This window comes from Neomonachus schauinslandi, chromosome 8 (assembly GCF_002201575.2).
Source record: "Neomonachus schauinslandi chromosome 8, ASM220157v2, whole genome shotgun sequence".
In the NCBI taxonomy this organism is placed as follows: domain Eukaryota; kingdom Metazoa; phylum Chordata; class Mammalia; order Carnivora; family Phocidae; genus Neomonachus; species Neomonachus schauinslandi.
Genome location: NC_058410.1, coordinates 82,008,872 through 82,026,108, shown reverse-complemented (window position 1 = coordinate 82,026,108; position 17,237 = coordinate 82,008,872).

Sequence of the window (17,237 nt, the reverse complement as noted above, 5' to 3'; positions counted from 1 at the left end):
ATTCTTATGGTGGTGGCAGAGGCATGAGAGGGCAAAAGTGGTATCAAATATACACTTTTTTTTTTAAGATTTTTATTTGTTTGTTTAACACAGAGAGAGAGAGCACAAGTAGGCAGAGCAGCAGAGAGAGGGAGAGGGAGAAGCAGGCTCTCCGCCGAGCAGGGAGCCTGATGTGGGGCTCGATCCCAGGACCCTGGGACCACGACCTGAGCTGAAGGCAGCCGCTTAACAACTGAGCCACCCAGGCGCCCCTCAAATATGCACTTTTTAATCCTCTTCTAGTATTAAGTTTGCTAACATCCCATTAGCCAAAAGCGGTTGCAATGCCAAGCCATAGCAAAGGTTATAGATAAAAAGTGGGTGAAAATTGGATCCCCCAAGGCAATAGCCATTCTGGGCAGACTCCTGGAGGCAGCTCATGGGCCCTCAGTTTGCCAGAGGGGTAGGATGCTGGCATGAGACCGCGGTGACAGGTAAAGGCTTTGAAAAGGAAAGAAATGCTTTCAGTTGAATAAGAAGAACTCTTGACCAAGTAGGAGCAAGCCTTGAAGATCTGTGTGAAATCACCCCATATTAGGATTGGCAGGGCGCCAGCACCTCAGCTGATGTTGAGAGAGAGGAGGAAACATTTCCTCATCAGAAAAATGGGAATGATCATGATAGTTGCACTCACCTCATAGAGCAGTTGGGAGGGTTAAAGGCATTTGTCCTTAAAGAAGATGGAGGAAAGCCTTGCCACTCAGTAAATGTGCAGAACAGGTTAACTTTTACTATTACTAGTCTTCAACCAAGTGGAATCTAGCGTCTGTCCTGGTCAGTCTATGGAAATGTTTCTGTCAAATGCCCCAGTGTTCTTGAGGTTGTCGACTGCAGTAATATCTTTCCAGGATCCATCTTGCTTGGCTTCTGTGTCATGCTTTGCCCAGCTCCCGGATTCACTGTGTGAAACTATTAGCCTCTCAGTCATTCGTTTTTCTCTGCATACTCATTAGTGGTGGCTTCTTTGGGAGATATAGATCAATGTATCCAACTGCCTATAAATCTCTACAGATACCTCCAACCCAGCATGTCCAGAACCGAGCCCACTGTGTTCAGTTTCCAGAACTCCTCTTCCTCTTTCTACCTGCCCCTTCTTGATGAACGGTCTAGCTAGGTCTGCAGGACCCCAAGTTTGTGTCCTCTCTTTCATACTCCTCATTTACTCTTATACTAAATCCTTTGTGATCAGGTCTCAATCAACATCTTTTACCCAATTCCAGATGTCACTTATTTAGCTAAGATCCTAATAATTTCTCACTTGTATTCCTGTAATAACTTCCTCATGGGCCTCCTTTCTTACTCCACTATCCACTCAGAATCTATTCTCTACGCTGACGGGAACATCATCTTTCAAAAATGTGAGTTGATAAATATGACTGTCTTGCTACAAATGCTTCAGCATAAAACCCAAAATCTTTTATTCAGTCATAAGATACTACTTCAGGATCTACCTACTCCTCTAGCCTGATACCCACCACTCCCTATAATCCGGCCAGAAGGAAAGGATTAATGAAGAGTTGGTTACACTTGGAAATGCAGGGGAAAGAAGCAAGTTAAAGTAATTAATGTGTCTGCACTGTGGGACATAAAAACCTAGATGATTTGGCTGATTTTTATTCGTTCATACATTTTATCAACAAATATTTTCTATGAGCCCCCTGATAAGGCATGTAAGGGATCTATCAGTGAAGCAGTTAATTGAGGTGCCAGGAATATATTGTGAAACGAAACAGACTAATTCCTGCTCTCATAGGGAAGGAATGACAGTAAATATGTAAACCTATAGCATGTAGGATAGCGACACATGCCACAGCAAAAAAAAAAAAAAAAAGAAGAAGAAGAAGAAAAAAATAAGATAAAGGAGATAGGGAGTGCTGGGAGAAGTGATTGGGAGTTGTTATTTTATGCAGTGGGGTGGCCAGGAATAGCTTCCCTGAAAAGGTGACATTTCAGCACAGATCTGAAGAAAGTGAGAGAAATAGTAAGCCATGCAGATATATGTGGAGAATATATTCAGGTGCAGAGAACAGCAAGTGCAAAGGCCCTGAAGCAGTATTAGGCAAAGGATGTTTGAAGAATAGAAATTAGGCCTTTGTAGCTATAGCAGAAAGAGCGAGAGGAAAATAGTAAGAGGTAGGAGTAGGGGTCATATCAGTGTCTGGAGCCAGACATGAAATCAAAGTCATTCTAAGGATTTTAGCTTATGAGGGCAATGGGGGAGGTCTTGCTGGGATTTGAACAGAGGAGTGACATGATCTCTCTGGACTTGTCCCTTCATCTCCTTTTCTTCCTGGCACACTAATTACTTGAAGTTCCTCATTCTTACTCTTCCTCTGAATCTTTCTGTGCATGGCTACCTCTGCCTGGAGCCTCCTTTGCCCTCATACCTTCCTCTCCATCAATCTCCTAGTAGATCTGCAGGTTTCATCACAGATATTACTTCTCCATGAAGGTTGGAGTAGGTGCCCTTTCCAAGCTCCCCCATGACATTTTCTCGGTCAAGATACTTCTGGAGACAAATAACAGAAAACCTAACTATCAGCGGAGTAGACCATAAGAACAGTAAATGCTTGTCTGTGAGATGCTTGGAGGTAGACGATAGTTCAACAACTTAGGTGCATTCACAAAGACCCAGGTTCTGTCCATTCTTCAGCTTCACCACAATCAGCATATTGGCTTTCATCTTCCATCTTGTCCCTGCTGCTTGTAAGATGGCCCCATCTTATCCTCACAGGCATCAGAAGCCAAAGCAGGGACAAAGATACGGGATTCAAAGAGCTTTCTCTTTTCAGTGTCCTTGCCTTTCGTCAAGGGAGATCATCTTTCCTAGAAAGCCCATTAGAAGTTCCTTTGTCTAATTAGCTGGGACTGGACCATATTTATTATAGCTATTATTTAACTGTATCTCCCAACCATAGCATCATAACACTCAGCCCAGATTGTGACACATATTTTGCTCAATAAATATTTGTTGACTAAAATAAATGTTTAGTGGCTTTTATTCTCTTTGTTTATAGAATGTGAAGTTGAGGGGCAGGAATTTTATGAAAGTAATGCATTTTCCAGATAAGAACTGCTGACTAGACAATCAGAGAAAGACATGTATCATATGATCTCACTGACATGAGGAATTCTTAATCTCAGGAAACAAACTGAGGGTTGCTGGAGTGGTGGGGGTGGGAGGTATGGGGTGGCTGGGTGATAGACATTGGGGAGGCTATGTGCTATGGTGAGCACGGTGAATTGTGTAAGACTGATGAATCACAGACCTGTACCTCTGAAACAAATAATACATTATATGTTTAAAAAAAAAAAAGAAGATAATAGGAAGGGAAAAATGAAGGGGGGGAAATCAGTGGGGGAGACGAACCATGAGAGACTATGGACTCTGAGAAACAAACTGAGGGTTCTAGAGGGGAGGGGGGTGGGGGGATGGGTTAGCCTGGTGATGGGTATTAAAGAGGGCACGTACTGAATGGAGCACGGGGTGTTATATGCAAACAATGAATCATGGAACACTACAACAAAAACTAATCATGTGATGTATGTGATTATCATAACATAATAAAATAAAATTAAAAAAGAAAAAAAAAACTGCTGACTAGAAATGAGTGAAAGAATTGTTAAATCATGTCGTGGCCTCACCTATGTTTGAGAATAGCAAAATAATAAAGTTCTAATTTGTATGTTAGAGTTTCCAAATAAAAATTCACAAATTCCCAAAGGGTTGAAATGAAGTTCACATTATCTAAACCATGAAATTTAAACATGCTTTGAAGATTTTCTCCACCCTGGTTTCTGTTCCTTGATAATGATCTTCAAAAAATCTTTCTCAGGGCACCTGGGTGGCTCAGTTGTTAAGTGTCTGCCTTCAGCTCAGGTCATGATCCTGGGGTCCTGGGATCGAGCCCCATGTCAGTCTCCCTGCTGAGTGGGAAGCCTGCTTTTCTGTCTCCCATTCCCCCTGCTTGCATTCCCTCTCTCGCTGTCTCTCTCTCTGTTAAATAAATAAATAAAATCTTTTAAAAAAAAGTCTTTCTGAATTCTACTGAACTATATCTGAACCTCACTGGTCAACTGTAAACCATAATCCCTGAGATATGGGTCAAGCACAAACACAAAATAACACCCAGAAGGAGAACCCTGGAGAGCCAGTTGTTGATGGTGCAGTGGGGAATTTCTATATTGGTACAAGAATGAAAGATGTTTGATAGCTCAACAAAAGAAGTGGAATAGGGTCAGTGGTTTGGCTCAATGGAAGCATGTTTTCCCAAGTATTCTTCTCATTAAGCTGGTGTCCAGTCATGCTCAGTCCCCTCGATGTCTCCTTTCTATCCATGAGTAGACCGGCAGGTGTCCTTTGGAAAGGCATAGGGGCTACAACTCCCTAGAGGCAGTCTCCAGGCTCTGCCTTCCATTTTCCACTCCAAACCCACTTGTTCTGTCCTAGTGTCCCCAGTTCCTGTCCTGTTCTGTTTTCCTTCATCCCTTCATGCCTCAGCAGAAATGGCCACTCAGCCTGATCCAGGCTTTAGCTCTAGATCCCCCACAGTTCCATGCTCTGGACTCTTGGCCAGAGCAGCTCCATTCTGAGACCAACCCAGGCTTTAAGAAATGAAATCCAGGTATAATACTCATTTGTCATTTTAAAGTTTTAGAACCAGCCTCTTTATCTTTTAGAAGGACACTTTGGGTCCTGCAGAAAGGACCACAAATGGCCCCAGGCCAAGAAAGAGAGAGACAGAGACAGAATTAATGCTGGGCTGGGTTGGATAGCTAAGTTGGTCATGTACTGCCCAATAATGATGCACAGAAAGAAGCAAACCTGCTCAAATGCCAGAATTTTAAGAATACGTGTAGTAGCAAAACAGAAAGAATTGCAACTAGAACTACCAAAACAAAGTGATGAAGAATCTTAGACTTATGACCATTGCATAATTATGAACAAACACAGAAATGTATATACTTAGTTTCTTAACTCTGTTACAAGAAAGTACTTCTAATGTAGATATGAACCAGATGGAGACAGATAAACATCAACAGACCACATAGAATCAAGTTCTGGACAGATAGGGCATGAAAACATGTTTCCCTTTCCAATACGAAGAATTTCACCAAATTTTCTAGTTGTAAAAATTTGGATTTAGGACTGGGATTATACTACTTATTATTTGAGCTTTGTGATTATAATATATCTGAGAACATGTGTAGTGTGTGTGCACTTAGTGTTTAATGACTTACGTGTAGTATATTTATTCTCTAGTAATCCTTTCATTGACTCCTAAGTTAAAAATCACCTCCCTACACTGAGCATATACACTTGTCTTCAGGTATTGTTGAAGGGTGAAGTCTGAATCCAGCAAGACGCAACCACCATTGAGTGAAATTTCCCTGGCCCAGAGTGGGCTGCCATGAAAACAGATCCTTTTACAGAATTCTGGCTTACCAGACTTTTTCCCCATTCAAGTGGGCCTTATGTTACAATTAAAAATTAACATACCTCATCTTTTGAAATGTAATCTGTGATAGCCCAAGATATCTTATAAGGTCTCTTCCAATTTATAAATTAGATTGGCAACTCTTTAATCATCAAGTAGTTTCTGCTTTGGGTTAATTCATACTACATCAGAAAAAACCCTAAAAATTTAAAATTATAAGTTTTTTTGCTTGTATTGTTGTTAGACACGTGGCGCTTACATATTTCTTTGATATGGGAAGTCTTCATCAGGTGAGATCTTATTAAAACAGAAAGATTGTGTACTATCTTTAAAGGATTTCTCTTAGGGTTTTGACTGAAGATTAACGTAATGGATAGAGTGCATATAATATACACTATGTATCAGAAAAAACAAATAAATTAAGCCTGATTTATTTAGCTATTTGGTTTTTTTTTTTTTTTGACCTATTAAACATACCACTGCTAACAAAATTTGCTCATGGTTAGAGAGCTATAGAAAGTTTTATGACAGCCGTTTTAAAACTGATACATGATAGTTTCTCCCCTTGCCTGCTTTTATGCTGTGAAACCTGCTTTAAGAAGGAACTATTATAAAATATTTTATTGCTGTCATTTATCAAAGTACTACCCAAATGTGTTCCCCATAGCTCAGAAAAGTCTCAATTTAGCTTGTAAAATTTTATGTTTTTCAATACTAACGTTTTCACATCACTGTTCTTTTCTTACAGATATCTATTTTTAGCATGCTAACATTAGACTCAATTTTGTGGAACTTCTGATGTACCCCATCTCCTCGAAACAAAACATTTTTTTTGGTTATTTTTCTAACTTCTGTAAAATATTCTATCATAAAAAAATGAACTTTGTAATTGAAATTAACATAATTAAATTTTATTCAAGCATTACCATGATCTGATTTAAAGCATTGTACAACAAATAAAAGCAAGACCTGCACACAATTGTGGAGTGCAGCGTGCACTGAAAGAACCAGTACTAGGTGAAACTGCCACACGGGGAGCACTCAGCTCAGAGATGCCTTGTAGTTATCAGTTTTATATAAATTGACCGAATTTTCTTGAAAATCAAACATTGATTCAGCATTAGGAAAATTTATTTACCTTTCCAGTTAAGCCACGTATCAACATGTCATCGGTGGTTTTCAGTGAATTCTCCCAGTAATGTGGTGAAAGCGAGTTAGCAGTAAATTCTTGTCATTTTAGAGATTGCAGAACTTGAAGCAGAGAAATACTAGCTCTAACTGCACAGCCATGTTTTTCAAAATGGGCTAAAACATTGATCTTCTGATATTTTTTATCAAGTTAATTGAGAGCGCTCTTAGTTAAGTTGCATTTAGTTTTGGAAAGAAGTAAACTAAATTTTATCTTGCCCTATGAAAAATATACTATTTCCTTTTACTAAGTGATACAGTTTCCAGTTGAACTATTAGTAGAAAAGGCTAAGAAGAATATTTTTACTTAAAATCTATTTGACAGAGTCTAGGGATGTGATTAAAATAAAGTAAATTATATATTTTTATATTCCCTAAATAAATTGGTCCATATCCAAGAAACTATAGGCACAAACATAAATCTAGTCAATTTATAGATTGAAAGAGTAAAAATACTTGGTTTTCTGATTCAATAGGTTAATACTGTTTTTAGATTTTTCAGAATGAAAAACTACTTGCATAATTTCACACCCATGATAATACAGTGTGTCTATCAGATTTATAGATATTTCAGTTATGTAAAAATTATCCAACTGCCAGCCCATTTCTCTATTAGAACATATTTTCTGTTACTACATGAGATTGAAAAAATTTCCCACAAAAGCAGTCTACATTATCTCTATTCTATAAAAAATACAGCATAAAGGATGCCATAAAGTAAGGGACTGAATGTATCTGTCTGATAATAAATACGAGCTATAAGTTCAGCCATGAGTTTTGACCACATAATTTTGCAATATATATCTTATATTGCTTTGGTTTTAATCTAGAAGGACATTTTGTTCAGCATTCTTTCTTGACTTATACCCTTCTTAATTTCGAAAACCTTAAGTTTTTGCTCTATATTTTTGAAAAAATAGCCTTTGAGTGATTCTAAGTGGTACTACTTTGGTAATGTAGTGGTTAATTCTCTGTACATTTGGAAAGAAACTAACAAAGCGTTGTTAATTCTACTGGTTAGGGAGAAGATGTGTTCTGAGTAATTTTATTTTCTGGCAAACATAGGATTCATCAAGGAAATTTTTTATTTCAAAGCAGTGACAAATATACAATATACTTTGCTATCTTAATAAAGATACTTCAAGTCACGTATTAATAATTGGAAATTTTTTACAGTTGTTTTTTGAACACCTTGCACATCTTCATAGTGAAGGAAGTATAGGAAATTGGTTTAAAAGAGATCTTTGTTATTTTCTAAATAAGACTTTTCTTTCTTATTTATCACTGTCTTTTAAATTTGAACTTCAACAAATAATTCTGTGAACCTGACAGATTTGGGAGATGGGTTCCACTTCATCAATATTTTACTGTAGAATAGATAATTAGAAGTGATTTCATTTCACGTAAGCAATAATTTCACATGCTTTATACCATTGCTAAAAGTATAAACCACCCATTGATTATGAAGCTACCTATCAATTAGATTTCATCGATTAAAGAAAGGAGTAATATTCAGTTACTGAGCCACATCCCTCACTGTTCATATATGTTTACGCCAAATGTAAATACTCAGAACTTTTTATTTATTTATTTCATTTTTTAAGTATGCGTCTTTAATTTTAAGTGTGCTCTCTTTTTTTACATTTTAAAATTTATTATTTTATTATTATTTAAATTCAATTAGCCAATATATAATGCATCATTAGTTTCAGATGCAGTGTTTAATAATTTGTCAGTTGTGGGGTGTGATGAGCACAGAGTGTTATACTCAGAACTTTTTAAAAAACAGATATCAATGATAGGGATGTAGAAGAGTAAGGAAATTAAAGTTCCAAGCAGTGTTGTTAATAGAATGGTTAAAGTATTTCAGTAAATGAGGAAGAAGGAATGATTTTGTTTAAGGGAGAGGAGGTAGAGCCTCACCAGTTTGAGACCCTCGATCCCAGCAGGCAATGATGCCTTGTGGTGTGGGGCAAAGGTTGGCGCTGCCCTTGGTTATGTTTAGGACCCATCTACAACGAGGTCAGAATTCAAGATGAAAGGAAATAGATTCTTTTGACCGCGAACGTGACATATGAGATTCTAAGCAAAGAATCTTGTACCCACAATTTAGGAATCCTATGGAGAAAAGAAGTAAGCAAACAGGAAAATGCGGGTCAGAGATACTGGAGGACAGATGATGCGATATTAAAAAGCCCAAGGAGGGAAGGGTTTTTATGAAAACATAGAGGAGGTCCAAGCCAGCGGGGTAGTGGGCTTTGAGTATTTGTTGAGATTCCTCCTAAATCATGTTGGAAAACTCTATGCCCTTTCACGTGTTTAACATCTTTTCAACATAAGCATAAAAAATTGGAGATAAAACAATGTAGAGCATATTATAAATATTGTCATAAAATAGTGTTACATGACTCTTCCAGATGAATGCAATGGAATATAAAAAGCGAGCAATCTGATAGCCATCATTGTCTATTATAAAAACATGGAATAGCTCTTCTTTACAAGTTAGAAGTTTTATCTTTTTTTTTTTACTCCCTGAGTTTACATTTCCATTCCACTTTCTCCCACGGAATTTAATCCTAATGAATATGCCTTTATAACTTCAAGACCTTTTACTGATGATCTTTCTTGCATTTTCATAACAAAAACATATACATAAACTGAAATATTATTTATTTCATTTTATTTTGAGATAGAGAGTGCACGCGTGCAAGCAGGGAGGGGGCAGAGGGAGAGAGAATCCTCAAGCAGACTCCACACTGAGCTTGGAGGAGGTGGGGTTTGATCTCACCACCCTGAGATCATGACTTGCGCTGAAAAGAGTCTATCACTTAACTGACTGAGCCAGCCAGGTGCCCCTGAAATCTTATTTTTAATTACCTGTTACCATGAGACTTAAACATTCTACATGCTTTCAAATTAACTGTACCCTCCAATTATTATTATAAAATTAATCAAAACTACCAACATATTTATACATTTTTATAATTATTTATCATATATGGTAAAATCTATAATGAATTTTTAATAAGATGAATTAGGCTATAACTTATTCTATGAATAAGTTATTTTTTAGCATAAAGTATCCAACCTAACTTTATCCTTGTTTTTAGTTTTCATAGATATAAGATTATAGATAAATAGATGTTAGGTAGACAGATAAATAGGTAGATATGTACGAAACTTTGTTCACATCAATAAATAGAAAGAGTTTGTTATGGCAATGACACTCGATTTTTTGAACTACTTCTGACTTATATGCCAAAAAAATAGCATCAGGATGTATCTATTAATGCTTTATTTCTTTTTTAAGCTTTAATTTAAATTCCAGCTAATTAACATACAGTGTAATATTAGTTTCAGGTGTACAGCTTAGGATTCAACACTTACATTCTTTATCCAGTTGACGTTCAATTAGATTTTTCTTCAGATTTGTTTGAAAATTGGAAAACACCTCACCTGCAAAAGGTTTTGTTACACAGGAGAGGTGTTCACCTCCTGGGAAGTATATGAACAAAGTCATTAATATGACTTTGGAAATGACTATTAATTATGACCACACCCTTCACTTAAAGGCATCTCATTTAACTCAGTTTGCTCAGAAATGGTTGGGAAAATGTAAATATCACTAATTTCAGTGTACTTTTGCCAAAATAACATTTTAAAGAAAACTTTTTTATGTCAACCCTTCTGGATGAAGCCTATAATCTTATTAAATATTCCAACTCCCTCTCAACTGCATTCTGAACTCTTTACCATTTATTTTTTGTTTTTCTACAACTTACCACTTTCTAATAGACAACATAATTTATTTAGTCTGTCTTCACTGGAATGTGAGGGCTGTAACCTTGGTCTTTTTTTTCTTATTTATTAATGTAATTAATATTATTATTGAGATATTAATGTATCTCAAACTCTTAGAATAAGGTCTGGCATTTAATACCTGTCCAATAATTGACTTTTAATAAAAAGCATTGGAGCTGCAGATATACTTCATTCAATTATGGAAAATGTCCCTCTAATACCTCGTTGCCATCCAAACTTATAGAATGTAAAATATCAAGAGTGAACCCTAATGGAAATGATGGACTTTGAATACCAATGACGTATCTTTGTAGGTTCACCAATTGTAACAAATGTACCCCTCTGGTGGGGGATGTTGGTAATCAGTCAGTTTATGCATGTGTTGGGGCACAGGTCACACTCAATTTTGCTGTGACCGTAAACTGTGCTAAAAAATAAAGTCTACTGAAAAAAAAAGTCACATAAATCCAAATAGCAGGGCATTCTACCAAATACCTGACCTGTATTCCACAATACTGCCCAGGTAATCAAAAGTAAGGCAAGTTTGAAAAACTGTTACAATCAAAAGGAGTCTAAGGAGAAATTATGACTAAATGTAATGTGATATCCTGGATGAGATCCTAGAACAGAAAAAGAACACTAAGGAAAAACTAAGGAAATCTAAATCAAGTAGGAATTAATAATAATGCATCAATATTGGTTCTTAATTATAACAAATGTACCATACTAATGTAAGATGTTAATAATAGGAAATATTAATAACAGGAAACTGATGAGGGTAGGGCCTCTCTTCAATTTTTCTTTAAATCTAAAACTATTCTTAAAAAACAGTTTATTTTTAAAAAAATCTAATTTTCTAAGCCAGTCCCAATTATCAACCAATCAACTAAATTTGAGTTAACTTTTGTTTGAAAATGTCTACTTTTATCTTTCTTTTTAAATAACTGTGTTAGTTCTCCTCCTCAAGGCAAGTGTCTTAATTCTGAATTTGAATTCAAGACAGCTGGTTGAGAAGGTTGGGTGTAGGTAGGCCAATAGATGGGGTGGGGATAGATGGAAAGGTCTCACAGTCTTACCTAGGACTGGTGACCTAGATGGAATTGGAGCTGCCATCTTTAATATTTCGTACTGTTTGCTTAGCTTTGCCTATATGGGACCCTCCCTCCAGAACACTGTGTCCTCTGGAGGCAGTCCAAGGATGAAATCAGTGAGACCAAGACTTCTCATTAGTCTAGGCATTCAGAACATTTACACAAAGGACAAGATCCCAAATTTCTGAAATCAAAATTTTTTTAAAGATTTTATTTATTTATTTGAGAATGAGAGAGAGCACATGAGAGGGGGGAGGGTCCGAGGGAGAAGCAGACCCCCTGCTGAGCAGGGAGCCCGATGTGGGGCTCGATCCCGGGACTCCAGGATCATGACCTGAGCCGAAGGCAGTCGCTTAACCGACTGAGCCACCCAGGCGCCCCTCTGAAATCAAATTTTAATCCTAAGGAGATATGTATAAAGCAGAGAAAACCAGGATGTCCTGCTGAGGTTTTCATCAATATTTTGAATTAGCCCTTTATTTGCTGCCAGATGGTTTTATATCCCCTAACTCCTCCCTTCTCCAGGACAATGGTATTAGGAAGATGGGTAAGTGAAAGGTACAACTTTCTTTTCTAAAATGGACGAAATGCTTTTGGGGAAAGGAGTGGCAGTAAAGCAGAGCTAGGGTGAACAGAATGTGGGATGAGCTACAGAATTTGTGGGGCCCACTGCAAAATAGAAATGCAGGGCCTTTCTTAAAAAAGGATTAAGAATTTTTTTATTCAATTATTTTTTTTATTATGTTCAATTAGCCAACGTAGAGCACATCATTAGTGTTTGATGTGGTGTTCACTGATTCATTTGTCGCATGTAACACCCAGTGCTCCATGCAGTACTTGCCCTCCTTAACACCCATCACCAGGTTAACCCATCCCCCCACCCCCCCTTCTGTTACCCTTTGTTTTCCGGAGTGCAGAATCTCTCATGGTTTGTCTCCCTCTCTCATTTCTTCCCATTCAGTTTTCCCTCCCTTCCCCTATGGTCCTCTGCACTATTCCTTGTGGTGAAAAGAAGGGGCACATGCACCCCAATGTGCTTAGCAGCAATGATTAAGAATTTGAAGGCCATCATAGCAGAGCATTAAACCAAGGGCAGGCCCTGTGTTCCTGCACAGATCACACACGCTTATGAAGCCAGCCCTGCCTGAATGCTTTCAACATAGATATTTCAGGGGCAAGTGAGTTTTAGGGAAGACTGCCTAAGAGGAGGACTTGGAAATTGATTCCCTTACTATTCTGGGTATTCATTTCTCCCATAGAACATCTGTGTATCCCCCAGAGGTCTGTGAATCCCAGTTTGCAAACATGGTTTTAACCAGTTTTCAAAACCCGTTTTAACCCAGCCTGAGGTTTCCTACTAATTTAAATCCTGTTAAGTTCATGCTTGAATGACACATTGAGAATGCTTGTCTAGTAGCAATTTTTGGAATCGGGCACCTGGGTGGCTCAGCTGGTTGAGCGACTGCCTTCGGCTCAGGTCATGATCCTGGAGTCCCGGGATCGAGTCCCGCATCAGGCTCCCTGCTCGGCAGGAAGTCTGCTTCTCCCTCTGACCCTCCCCCCCTCTCATGCTCTCTCTCTCTCATTGTCTCTCTCAAATAAATAAATAAAATCTTTAAAAAAAAAAAGAGAAATTTTTGGAATCAAGACTATTTTGAGAAAATATGCTTTTAGCTCATTATGTCATAATTACTTCCTAACATCAAAAAACTGAAAAAGATTATTTTAGTTTCTTTGGCAGCCACTGTAGAAAACACTATGGAGATTCCTCAAAAACTTAACAAATAGAAATACCATATGACCCAGTGATTTCACTACTGGGTATTTACCCAAAGAAAACAAAAACACTAATTTGAAAAGATCTATGCTCACCTATGTTTATTACAGCATTATTTTCAATAACCAAGATATGGAAGCAAACCAAGTGTCCATTGATAGATGAATGGATAAAGAAGATGTGGTGTATATATACAAACAGTAAAATATAATCCAGCCATAAAAATGACAAAATCTTGCCATGTTATGACAACATGGATATACCTAGACAGTATTATGCTAAGTGAAATATATCAGACAGAGAAAGACAAATACCATATGATTTTACTTATATGTAGAATCTAAAAAGCCAACCAACCAACCAGACAAAAAAAGTGGAAACAGACCCATAAATACAGAGAACAACGGGTGGGTGTCAGAGGGGAGGGTGGTGGGAAGATGGGCAAAATGGGTGCAGGTGAGTGGGAGGTACAGGCTTCCAGTTATGGAATGGAGAGACAGTGGGATGAAAGGTACAGCAAGGGAATATAGTCAATGTGTTTTAATAGGGTTGTATGGTGAAAATAGCTACACTTGAGGTGAACATAGCACAACTTACAGAGTTGTTTGTTACTTTGTTGTAGCTAATGTAGCCTTGTATGTCAATTATGCTTCAATGTAAAAAAAAAAAGGTTGTTTAGTTTTTCTTTTGAGTTATTTCTGCTGACTGCATGGAAAAGTTATAGCTCTGGGCAGTCCAGCATGCATTCCTTACTTTGTATCTATGAAACCTATAAGATAGGAAGGCCAACTAAATCCGAGCAGATACCAAAGAAAATGGAAAAGTTAAAAGACCTTGAGAAATCCTATAAATATGGTACATATGAGATTAAGGTCTTTAAATCTATGATCCTTATTAAAAACTTCCAACATTAAAAATTGATTTAAAAGCCATATGTTTGAAATCTAAAAGAAAAAAAAAAGAAAGTAAAACTAAACAACAAAATAAAAATAGAGCTATATGAGAGTGAGATCATGGAATAAAACTGCAGATCTAAATGGTCACTTTGACTGTGACCCAGGTTTATTAAAAGAGGAGTGGATGGCTACTGCAGATTTATAGGATACCATTCTGCAAACTGCTATCTGAGCAGATATCACTGGGATATGTTAAAACACAGACACTGGATGCGCTGAGTAGTTGTTGCCCTCTGGTCTCTGGGGGTTATCCTATAGTTTGTGCAAATTAATTTTGTTCTGTTGGTCCCAGTAAATATCTCATTAAGTTCATTTAAATAAAAGAAGCATAGATTGAAGGCTTTGTGTGTTTGGTGCTTTAAAACTTAGAACCTCAAAGGATCATGCATTGAACATTTCATCTGAGCTCTTTTAAAATGGGCTTCTTCTCTTTTTCATCATGATCATGAATTTTTTCAGCCTTAGAACATATATTTTGTATGAAAAATATTAAAGCTGGCTTAATTGTATCCTGAACTGCTTAGTCAAGCTATTTTGAATCAAAGAATTTAGAAGACACCATAAATAGGAAATATGCCAACGTTTCTTTCTTCCTATTTTGCTCATCAGTATATTTAGGCTCCAAGAGCTTATATAATTTATTAGTAGTTGGCCAACACAATGAATATTTATTTAACATAAAAACAATGTACTAAAGGAGAACCTGGATGTCCCATTCTGGACTCTGTTCTGCTGTCAACTGATAACTTTCCAGTAAGAGAACATGGTCAAAGATATTTTATACTAAGATTAGCATGATTTAAAAAGAGGTATCACTGTAGTTATTAAAATCTTCATGGTTATTCATTAGTAATATTTTCTATTCATGGGATGCAGTATAAAATGCATAAATATTAGAACTGAAAGAAACTTCACAGGCTTTCTATTTCATATTCCTTCTTTTATTACAGCTATTTGAAAAGATCTGTTCCCAATACCCACACATTATAATTTCTATGACACTAGATAATTTGGTCCCTAACTATTTTTCTACCTATATCTCCCCTGTCCTATCAAATCTTATGTTCTTACCAAATGGGAAGACGTGACATTACCTGGATGTGGTTCCTGATATCCCACCTCTTGCTTCTGTCCCTCTCATTCTGGAGTGTCCTTGCCTCTGATCTAGACTCATGCAAGTCCTACCAGCTTTCACCTTTTCCATAAACTTACAGCTAGTTTTGTTTGTTTGTTTACCTTGAATATTGCCCTTCTGTGAGTCTCTCTTCTCCTTTCTCTCTTTGAGGAATCATTCCGTTCAATCTTGTTTGGTACACAGAACATAGACTTGGGTATGAAGATCTACATTTAAGGCATAGTTCTGGGTATAACATCTATAAATCTTAAAAGATTATGCTAAACTTTTTAAAATTGTTGCTGCAAAAACCAAATTAGATGATATTTATGGAAACACTTTGTAATGTGAGAAGTGCTACACATATTCTAGCTACAGGTGGCAAACTGGAGACCCAGAGGAGCCAGTGGGAGAGCTTCTTTTTGAATCCAAAACCTGGGAACCAGGAATGGTGTAAGTTTCAGTCTGAGTCTGAAAATCTGAGAACCGGGAAAGTTGATGGTAGAGGCTCTGAGTTGGGAGTCCAAAGAAGACTGCTGTCCCAGGTTCAAAACAATTAGATAGAGTGAATTCCCTCTTATTCTGCCTTTTTGTTCTATTCAGGCCTTCAGTGGATTGGATGAGGCCCACCCACACTGGGGAGGGCAATAGAAACACCCTAACAGACGTGCCCAGAATGATGGTTAACAAATATCTGAACACTCTGTGGCCCAGTCAAGTTGACACCATAAAATTAACCATCACACCCCATGAATCCAAAGACTGGTCTTATGTATCTGTGAACCCAGGAAGATAAGTACTTTGCTGTGTTGTTTCTAGAATTTCTAGCACCTACCACCGTACCTGGCATATTTGGTATTAAATAAATATTTACTGCTCAACTGATCAAGGGATTTGTTGAATTAATAAATGAGTAAATGACTAGTTGAATCAATAAATGGAAAGTTGTTTAAAAAATGATTACAAAAAACATTGTCTTTCCTCCACTTTATTCTTAGCCATTTTTATAAACTATTGTCTTTCTTTTTCTAAATAATCAACAGTACCTTCATCTGGCATTTTGTAAAGTAACATTAGACATAGCTTTAGATTTTATAATTTTTCTTTGCATGGTTCTTTTTTTATTTTTATTTTATTTATTTATATTTTATTATGTTCAATTAGCCGACATAATAGTTCTAACACTCATCATATTGAATTGTAATTGTTTAGCAATAGGTCTGTGTTACACTGAGCTTCACTATTTTATTTTTTGTTAACTTTAGCACTTTCACTGTGTCACTGTGTCAGGTGTTCAAAAATTTTTGTTGCATTAGATCAAATGAAATGTGCTTCTGCACTCCTTTATCATCATTCAGTTCTCCCTACGTGAAGAGGCCACTCAATGCCCTTGTTCTTCATATTTGCCACCTGAGCCCTGGTGGTTCTGAGGGTGCATACAAGGAAGATGGGCCTTTGTGGTCAGGTCTTCCAAAACAGATCTCTATATAAGGACATCTGAAGTCTATGTGTGGAAATGGGGCAGAATCAGGGGAGAAGAATGATCCCCTTCTGCTACATTCATGAACTCTAGCCTGTGATGCCAATTTAACATTTTTTTTACCTCATTTTACATGCATTTGAGATTAACTGTCTTTCTAGGAGATCAAATATCTGGCATAGGAAAATCCAGCCATGAACTTTCCATAGCCCAGGGGATAAAGTCCAAATCCTTTAACACATTTATGAAGTTCTTCTTGACTTGGCCCTCTCATCTCTAGGCTTTAGTCACCAGCAGCCTCTTATTGACCTTTGAACCCATGATTTTCTCTTACCTGTTTATGCCTAGAATAC